General features: G+C 38.5%; 1 long non-coding RNA gene across 2 annotated transcripts; it reads right to left on the bottom strand.

Moving 5' to 3' along the window:
- Positions 1 to 417: 417 nt before the first annotated feature.
- Positions 418 to 2,150, bottom strand: LOC119792847. Of its 2 annotated transcripts, none has more exons than XR_005282034.1 (5): positions 2,140 to 2,150; positions 1,923 to 2,043; positions 1,682 to 1,760; positions 1,462 to 1,598; positions 418 to 954 (listed from the first exon to the last, which is right to left on the bottom strand). It is a non-coding gene; the product is annotated as an uncharacterized LOC119792847 (long non-coding RNA). The 2 variants fall into 2 exon arrangements; XR_005282033.1 differs by having other exon boundaries at positions 2,125 to 2,149.
- Between the last annotated feature and the right edge of the window lie 7,113 nt (positions 2,151 to 9,263).

Genomic DNA, 9,263 nt, shown 5'->3' with positions numbered 1-9,263 from the left:
TCCTACTATCTTCCTTTAGTTTTATTTTAACATTCATCTTTAATTATCCTCCCATTTCTGTTTGTTGTTCTTTGTAAGGCTTAGTGTTGATGTGTCCTGTCTGCTTTGCTGCTTAACTCCCAGATTGTCTATAAGGTCATTAAAATCAGAAGAACTGCAGGAGGAACGTCTCACTGTCCTTTTGTAGAGCTAATTAGTTCCGACCCTGCAAGGTGACAAGAACAATTGTTCTATTAACATGTTGTCAGGTCAGACCCCCCAACAGAGAAACAATAATAACCACCTATCTGCCAAAGAGCTGTACTATAGTAATATTAAACTCTTGCTCCAGTTGACTTCACTTTTGTTTATTTATAAAGAACCAATTTACAACCACTTATTTCAAGACACTTTACAAATAAAGACAAAAAGATCCTGTTCACATGACTTCAATCAAACCTTTATTATAGTGAGAAATAACATGTGAAGATAGAACGACAGGAAGCATCCTTCAACAGAAACAGACCCAGTAGGGGAATTTATTATAATCCAGTCTTGTAAAATAGAAACAAGTCCCAGCAAATGTCATCTGAAGGCAATTTACATGACAACTTTAATACAAAAACATGTAACAGAAAACAGCAGAAACACAGAATCAATTAGAAACACAAACATGCAGTCCAGCCCAATCCTATTTAAAACATGGTAAAAATAAATTCAGCTTATTATGGCGTTTAGAGAAATGTCTTCAACCCGAGGAAGCTCAGCCAATCACATCCAGTCGTTAATTTTACAGCAGTCCTTCCTCCTGAGCAGTGAAGTGGTGACAGTAGAGAGGAAAAGCAGCTTTAAGCAGGAAGGAACCTCCAGCAGCTCCATGTCAGCGCCCATCTACTGCGGCCCAGCGGGTCTTTAACAGGACAGCAGACGTCCAACAGACACAGAGGCGCCGGTCCAAGGAGCAGATGACCTTATCTGGAAAAGAAGAACAGGAGTTAGTGAACGAACACGCTAGTCTGTGACATTTAAACACATGAACACTGGGAGAGGTGTAACTTTGACCAAGAGAAGAGGGAGAAGCTAAAGTTAACAGAAGCCATAACTGTAGAGAATGGATGCTTGGAGAAAATGCCTGAAAATGCTGCAAGTCTTCAGTCGGTCGTTTCTCTGCTTTAAAAAGTTCTAAAAAACCCTTCAGAGATCAACCAGGGGGAAATTCTCCCATATTGGATCAGAAGCTGCTTCCTAACTCTTTATCTGTGGTCTAATGGAAAAGTCAGAACTTCTGGTTCTGGTAAAGGTTTGGTTACAGAGATTCAAACGAAGGTGAACAATTAATGATGAAAGATAAAGATTAAAGGTTAGACCACCTTGATGGGATGGTTGTATCTTCTAAATCTGTTTGTTCTGGATCTGTTTTTAATATCTCCACCAATACTGATGAACATCTGGAAGCAATAAAGGTTCGTTATCTTCTCTTACTGGGTGGAGCAGACTGATGGTTTAGCTGCAGGGTCGTCAACGTTTTTCAGTCCAGGACTCCAGCATGTTGGAGAGAAATAGAGGAGCCATGTTTCTCCTCCTTAGCGGTCTCTGTGCTCCGTCCTCTTCTTCAGCTCCTTCATCAATGAAAGCAAAGCGTCCTCAGAGTCTGAAACTGTCTGCATGTGATGCCTCTCTAGTCAGATAACAACCAACATACCTCCAAACACGTGTGGATGGACTCTGTTCCAATGTGATCCGGCTGCTAGAAAACTGCTTCCATCTTCAACCTGCTTTCCCTGCAAAAAGAAGACAAATGAATTTCCTGGAAACCAAGTTTAAATCTGGGCAGGATGTTGTTTTCATCATAATCTTGGTCTTTCTGTGTTTCAGTGACTGTTAGCTTTTAATCAGGCCTGGGAAGCTTGAGTTGTCGGTTTGTGGTGTTCATAAAGTCTTACTCCATGTGTTTTCTGTTTCAGTCTTTCTCTGTGCCGTCCTCAGGTGGGGACTGGGAAGCTCCTCACCATCCTGGATGTCCCGGTTCCTCACAGAAGTTCTGCTTTTGGACGTCCACAGTGTCTGAACATACATGAAAAACTAAGTGAGGCCACCTGAAATGTTAACTTTCTATTTAAAAGATGGATTATTGTTGCTCCTTACTGAACATGCTCTCACTCTTTGTAAAGTCAGCAGCCCAGATGATCCTCCTCTGGTTTGGTCGCTGCAGATCTCATCAGCATCTTCTGATGGCCCAAAGCTTGGAGAGGCTCGGTCCAACATGGGATTCAAAAAACACAGAAGAGATCCACTGCGGTCAGAACAGGCCTAGATCATATGGAGAATATTTCTGCAGAGGATTCTTTTCCCTCAAAGTAGGCCTGAAAACTAACTGACCAGAGGAACATCTAGAAGTAGACCAAGTCGCATCTGAAAGCTGTTTCTAACAGTCGGCTCCTCTCACAACCCAAATCCCTACCTCAGTCCTGTCCTCTGTCTCAAACTGCTCTGAAATCAGTTTGTCCCTCCAAGCATCGTCTCTTTACCTTCTCACCAACATCCCAGAGACCAGTTCCACTGATGACCACCACAAGCTGTGCCACTGTTCCATTCTAGATCCAGTTTGTCCCCAGCAGCATCGTCCTACTCTAGATAATCTGTCTCCACTACAGCCTTGGCCCTCTGCCTATAGACTTTAGGTGACCTCAACTCCATTTTTAGACCTTTAAGATTTTTCTTTGACCTCCTGCGTTGTCCTCAGCAGTGATGTCCAGCTGCTCCTTGGATTGGTTTGCCTCCTTGTGGTTCATCTGTTTTCAACCAGGATTCATTTTTTGTCTTTTGGTGTTTTTATTTTTTGTTCATTTGCCTCCATGCTGTGTTTCTTCTTTTCAAATCTGGTTCTTTTATCAATCCTTTGTTTGTGTTGCCTTCTGTTAGCTGGCAGACTGTCCAGCTCTGACATAAGATGTAGAGCATGCTAGATTATGTCTGCCTTAGCCAGCTCTCATGTTCCACACCTTTTTTAAATGGTTGTCATGTCCTCAGTGCCTGATCAGATGTCAGTGCTAAACGAAATTTCTAACATCTAAAACTTAAATCAAAATCTAGCAGCGGGGTCAATAAAAGCCACGGTGCAAGACGCTACCTAAGGCATCCCTAGACCTGCCAGATCCTGCCAGAATTCCTCTTCTTAAACATCCCTGTCACGACAAAGCCTCTTCCAGGGGAGCTCCTCTTCATCGTCTTCCTCTCTTCTCCTCCTCCTGGAGACGCCGTCTTCTTGGCACTCTAGGGACTCTTCTGGCTCTTCTCGGTTCAACGGGAGTCTGAAGTCGGGGGGGAATCCTCTGGGTGAACCGAAGATGTGGGGGAAGGTGGTCATCGTCTTCACCAGAAAAAGACCTGACTTCATCAAAATCATCATCTTCCCCCTCAAAAGACCACATCTCCACCTGCTCATACTCGTCCACCACTAATCCTTCCACTTCTACCTCCTTATAGTCAACCCCTATTTCTTCTACTTCTATCTCCTCATTGTAACCGAGGAACGGTTCTGTGACAATATGAAAAACATATTCATCACCTTGATCCTCTATCCAGAACCAGGGCTCCGGGTCAGGATCAGCTGGAAGCACAACGTCTAGAACTGTGAGGGGAAAAAAAACATTAGACCAGGAACAATAATTAAGGAAAATTAAATGAAAAAACTAAATGCTTTATTTTAGGTTGCTGGATGTGCCTGTGTGAGTTTTTCAGGTTAAGTAGATCTAATCAATAAGACATATAAACAATGCTAACGGTTTGATTAGTGTTAAAATAAAAAATATTAATATATATGTATATATGTGTGTATATGATTGTGTTGCCCTGTCCCCTGCTATTAAACTGTGCTCCCACTAGGGGGCACACATCCTCCGTTGGGAGCTACAGACATTTAGATTAGTTCAGATTAAAGAACATTTGAAGCTGTAAGTAAAAAACGTTTTTCATTAAACACAGACTACCAAATTAGAAATAGTTTTGAACTATTAGATATATCTCTTTACCAGAAAAAAGTTTCATTGGCTGACTTGATAATATAATCATAAATCTTTGAAGTTAATTTACTCTAAGCAGAAAATTATCCTTATTAACAGAAATAAAGGCTTAATAACATCAAAAGTTCAGATCTCTAATTTCTCAGAATCAGATTCTCAGCTTATCAGACCCTTCCTCAGTCCATCCTAGAGTAGAAATAAAGACCTTAATTAACACACACAGAAAGCTCAGAGCAGAAATGGACATTAGCAAACTTAATGCCAAACTATTTAGAACATTTTTCTTTTTCTAAAAGAAAGGGGATCCTATACAGAACATTTCATGGTTCAGAAGAAACCATCCAGTGTTAAATGTTTAGCAAATGATCGAGTCCTCTATGAACAAACTATTATTACTGATGACAGATGAGATTAAATGATTTACTTTCACCTGAAGAAGATCCAAACAAGGGCTGCAGGAAAACCTTTAAATAATATATTGTTCTAAACTCATGTTTTAATTCTTACCTCCTCACTGTAAAATAAACATATCATCCTTCTTTCTGAACTCTTAATTAAACATTTTTTATTTCTTTATCCTTATTATAAACTCAGTCAATTTCTAAACATGTTACAGCCAAAAAATGAAAAGGACCTAATTTTTGTTTTAGGAAACAAAAGCTAAAAACAAACAAATTATAATGTTTATGGTTTTATTAAAATTAATAGTTTTAGTTTGTTGCTTAGTAGTTGCCTTTAAAAACATGATTTCAAAATCACCTTGTGCAACCTGAAAAAGTCCTAAAGTGGTTTAATGCATTCAACAAAGGTATCCATGGAGACCAATATGTTTACTACAGCATATTTTAAAAAAGGCCTTCCTTTTCAAATTCCAATACATTCAATGAATCCATTTTATCCTAAAATAACTTATTTTCTATTTTTTTATCCATTTCCACATTAAAGTCACCATAGATTATTCTCTCAAACCAAACTTGTTTCTGTTTTACATCATTACATCTGTTCTCATTCCTCCCATTTCCGATCAATGAAAATCTATTTAATACATAATACCCCTTAAAAAACTTTTTGGTATAAAAAACACTGGTTAAAAACGCATCATTTCCTAAACACATTTACTAAACTAAACAACTTGAAAATCTTCATCTCTTCTTTTTTTTCAGCTAAAATTCAGTCAACTTTCAAAACACTACTTTTTATTAAATAGGAAAATAAACAGTTTGGCTTGATGATATATTATGTTAAATGTCCTTCAAATGTCTCTTTGTTTAATTTCTTTATTTAATGTATTTTCACCAACATTTCCATATAGAGCTAACACATTTTCAGGGCATTTTTTTTTTTATAACCGACCTAGCTTAATCTAGTTTTCAAACATTTCACATAAAATTCAACAAAGGTGTTTCTCTGAAATAAAAAATTTTTTTTTCCAAATAATTAAATGGCTGTTAACATTCCTGACAAATTCAGTCGACTAAAAACACATTTAATCTCTGAGATGTCAAAGATGCTAGATGCTAAGCTAGCCTTCACAACTTGATGGAAAAACTTCAAAATAATCATTTAATCAAGTAAAATTTTTTGAATTAGCATAGTAAAATAGTGACATTAACCTTCCAGCCGATCCTGCAACCTGTTCATCATCGGTGTGAAGCACATCTTTGGCAGGTTAGTAAAAACCACAGACTGCAGCAAGTCAAGCGTCCAGGTCAAGTTTAGAAAGTAACGGTTAAAGATGGCGCCGACGTTCAGAGGCCTCCGTTTCCATGGCAGCGGATGCGCGTGCGCACGCACACGTGCGTGCGTGAGAAGAATTAGGAAAAAGTGGCTAATTGCACCAGCTAATTAGCAAAGCCTGTTTTTCTGCATTATTACAGTTCCATCCTGACCTAAAGGTGAGTTCAGTCAAAGCTGCATTTAATAAGGCAAAGGAGCGAGTTCTAAAGCTCACTGGCCGCTTTCTAAGGTTTTCTACTGAAATATTTGACAATAAATCTGAATTTAGAAAGAAATTTCAATCCGAAGGAGAGTTGGTTTTTTTTCCAATCCATTTTGCAGCCATGTACACTGGAAATACATCGAAATCTAGAAAAGTCATTTTTTCTTAATTTGAGGAGGTAAGTGAGATACTTTGCCAACAGAATAAGATCATTTACATACAAAAGAAAAAAAAATTGCATTGTCTTATTTAAAGTGTATATTATCTAATTATCTTATTTTGAGAGTAAATAAATCTCATTCCATTGGAAAATCCTCTTATTTACCTGCTCAAATGAAGGTAAATACACTTAATTTAAGAAATGTTGACTAATTTCTAGATAGTTTTTTCCAGTGTACACACCCATTCAGATCTTTGGAGTAAAATAATCTCCACTGCATATGTCCAGTTGTGGATTAAGTGCTCAACAGTAGTAATTGAGTAAAGTATTGTTACTTATACTGTTAGAGTGATAACTATCCTGTGTTTCAACCAGAAGGGTCATAAACTTTTATGACCTCCTGTAGGTCATGAGGCAGAATCACACGGATGTGTGACTTCCATCCAGCCAGTTGGTCAATTCACACTATCTTGTTACCTGCATCCTCCCAGACAATGATTACTGGCTCTTCTGTTTTAGGCCCGCCTGTTTGATGTTGTAAACTGTTAATAAAAGGCTTTGCCATGAAGGGATCTGTGGGAGAAGGTGATGGCTTTCCAAGCCAGAATCTTCTCTCCACCTGGCACACACTGACGTCACAAAACCCTGTCTCTGTGTTGATCATTTTCCTTTTAATCTTTTAAACTCACATTACTCTGGATTAAAAACCCAACATTTTTGGTGCCGAAACTCCGGGAGTCAAGATCCAATTGTCCAGGACCGTGCGGGACCAAGGCCAAGAAACTGACGACAGCCGTCCACCCTTTGCCGGATGGAGCCAATAGGTTGGTCCAGCCCTGCCCTGGACATCCTGGTGACGACTCAAGCTGAGGACTGATCTGCACAGAAACGGTACGCCTAAGGTTTTTTATTAAAAGCTGGTCTCGGACCATGTGAAAGCTATAACTAGTTGTAGTCGCTAGAATATTTGACAAACAGGGTTTGTTGTGGGAGATCTGGGATCGGTATTCTATGCGTTTTGGGTCAGGGACCCTCTGTGTTAAAGCTATAACTAGTTGTAGTCGCTAGAATATTTGACAAACAGGGTTTGTTGTGAGAGATCTGGGATCGGTATTCTATGCGTTTGGGTCTGGGACCCTCTGTGTTCAAGCTATAACTGGTTGTAGTTGCAAGAATATTTGACGAAACCAAATTTTGTTTACAGGTCTGGGACCTGGGTATTCTGTGCATTCGAGTCTGGGACTCTATGTTGGTTAAAAAATAAAAAATATTAGGCCTTAGGTGTGTGTGACTGTGTGAAAGTGTGTGAGGAAACAATCGAACCGCTGTGTACTGGACTAAATTCTTTAAAAATGGGACAAGGCAGTAGTAAGAAGGAAATGCCAGATGATGTTAGATGGATGGTGGCGTGTTGTGGTGGTGACCCAGAGTTTGCCAGAAAGTGGATTGAGAAGGAGGGCTGGGATGGAAAGTTGAAAGTTGAGCCACTGACTAAGGTTCAGCAGAAGGTGGAGATGAAGTTGGTGTATAAATCAAAAAATCAAAAAACTGACTGTCTGAAACAAAGGAAGAGCAGGATGATTTTTGATGGATCCACAGCAAGTCATCCTACAGTGCCAATATGTGGTGGCAACATGCAAAACATGTTGCTGAAGATTTGAACAAAACAGACTGTTATGTTTGTACTCATATTCCTACTCCTATGAATAAAATATGAATTGAAAGATGCTGATGTTTTTATGTATAAGAGGAGGGAAATGTTAGAGTGATAACTATCCTGTGTTTCAACCAGAAGGGTCATAAACTTTTATGACCTCCTGTAGGTCATGAGGCAGAATCACACGGATGTGTGACTTCCATCCAGCCAGTTGGTCAATTCACACTATCTTGTTACCTGCATCCTCCCAGACAATGATTACTGGCTCTTCTGTTTTAGGCCCGCCTGTTTGATGTTGTAAACTGTTAATAAAAGGCTTTGCCATGAAGGGATCTGTGGGAGAATGTGATGGCTTTCCAAGCCAGGATCTTCTCTCCACCCGGCACACACTGACGTCACAAAATCCTGTCTCTGTGTTGATCATTTTCCTTTTAATCTTTTAAACTCACATTTCTCTGGATTAAAACCCAACATATACTCTAATCTTATTTAACTACAATTCAACGTTACTCGGTCAAACATCTACTCAAGTATTGAATTTTCTAAATATTCAAGGAGAGCTCTCTATGCAAAGCATTCTGGGATATATCTGCCCCTTCTGAGGCCTTCCTTTTATTCTCATACACTTCATAGACACTTTTTGTCTTACGACCTTTGGCAATTTTCAAGAACTGCAGTGAGAAAGGTTAGCTTCAATGACTGAAACCGTACCTCACCACACATATGCGACTGAAAGTACGCATGTGAGCAAAAAGATAGCTAACAGATCGAGCATGTAGGATGGCCTTATGTAAACATGAAACCATAATTATGGACATTTAGGAGGACCACTTATTCAGATGATCCACAAGGAAATAAAAGAACGCCCTCTATGCCTTTAATGTGTTTTAAAAAAAATTGACTCAATTAACTGCATTTTTTTGATACATACTAAAGTCCCTAGTGGGAACCTTTGCATTTGCAAGCAGCATCAGTGTTGGTCCAGTGCAGATATTTATTCTTAAAAACTATCTTAGTGCAGCAGAAGTTACTCCGTGATTTTGTGGCATCTATGTATCTACTTTGTTTTCTGACCTTAAAAATCAAAATTTCAAGTCAATAGTTTTATTGGAATCAGGACAAGATCTTATCACCTTTGTAACATTAAAAAAATATGAATATTTTGATGAGAAAAATTAATGTCAATGTAATAACAAGAAACGCCAACTTGCCCAAATATATTTAAAAAAATAACAAAAGTGCTTCAATAAAAAATTAATTTGAATTTAATGAATCTTTATTATTTTTCTTTTTAGAAAAAAAATCTGAAAACTTTCATCTAATTATAAATACATCTGTTTGAATACCAAGAAAAAAGGGCAACTTCATAAGACACAACTTATGATCACATAACTAGTATTGATTTCAACCAACTTTTGTCTTTTAAGTGTCAAAAATTGTACCATACTAACATGTTAATGTCATATGGATGTTGTTGAAATGTGAAGGGGTTTTTTGTTCAATGGT

Source organism: Cyprinodon tularosa, unplaced genomic scaffold, assembly GCF_016077235.1.
Source record: "Cyprinodon tularosa strain WSP-4 unplaced genomic scaffold, ASM1607723v1 ctg433, whole genome shotgun sequence".
Lineage (NCBI taxonomy): Eukaryota > Metazoa > Chordata > Actinopteri > Cyprinodontiformes > Cyprinodontidae > Cyprinodon > Cyprinodon tularosa.
The sequence above is the reverse complement of the archived record's forward strand: the minus strand, read 5'-3'. Positions and strand labels throughout refer to the sequence as shown.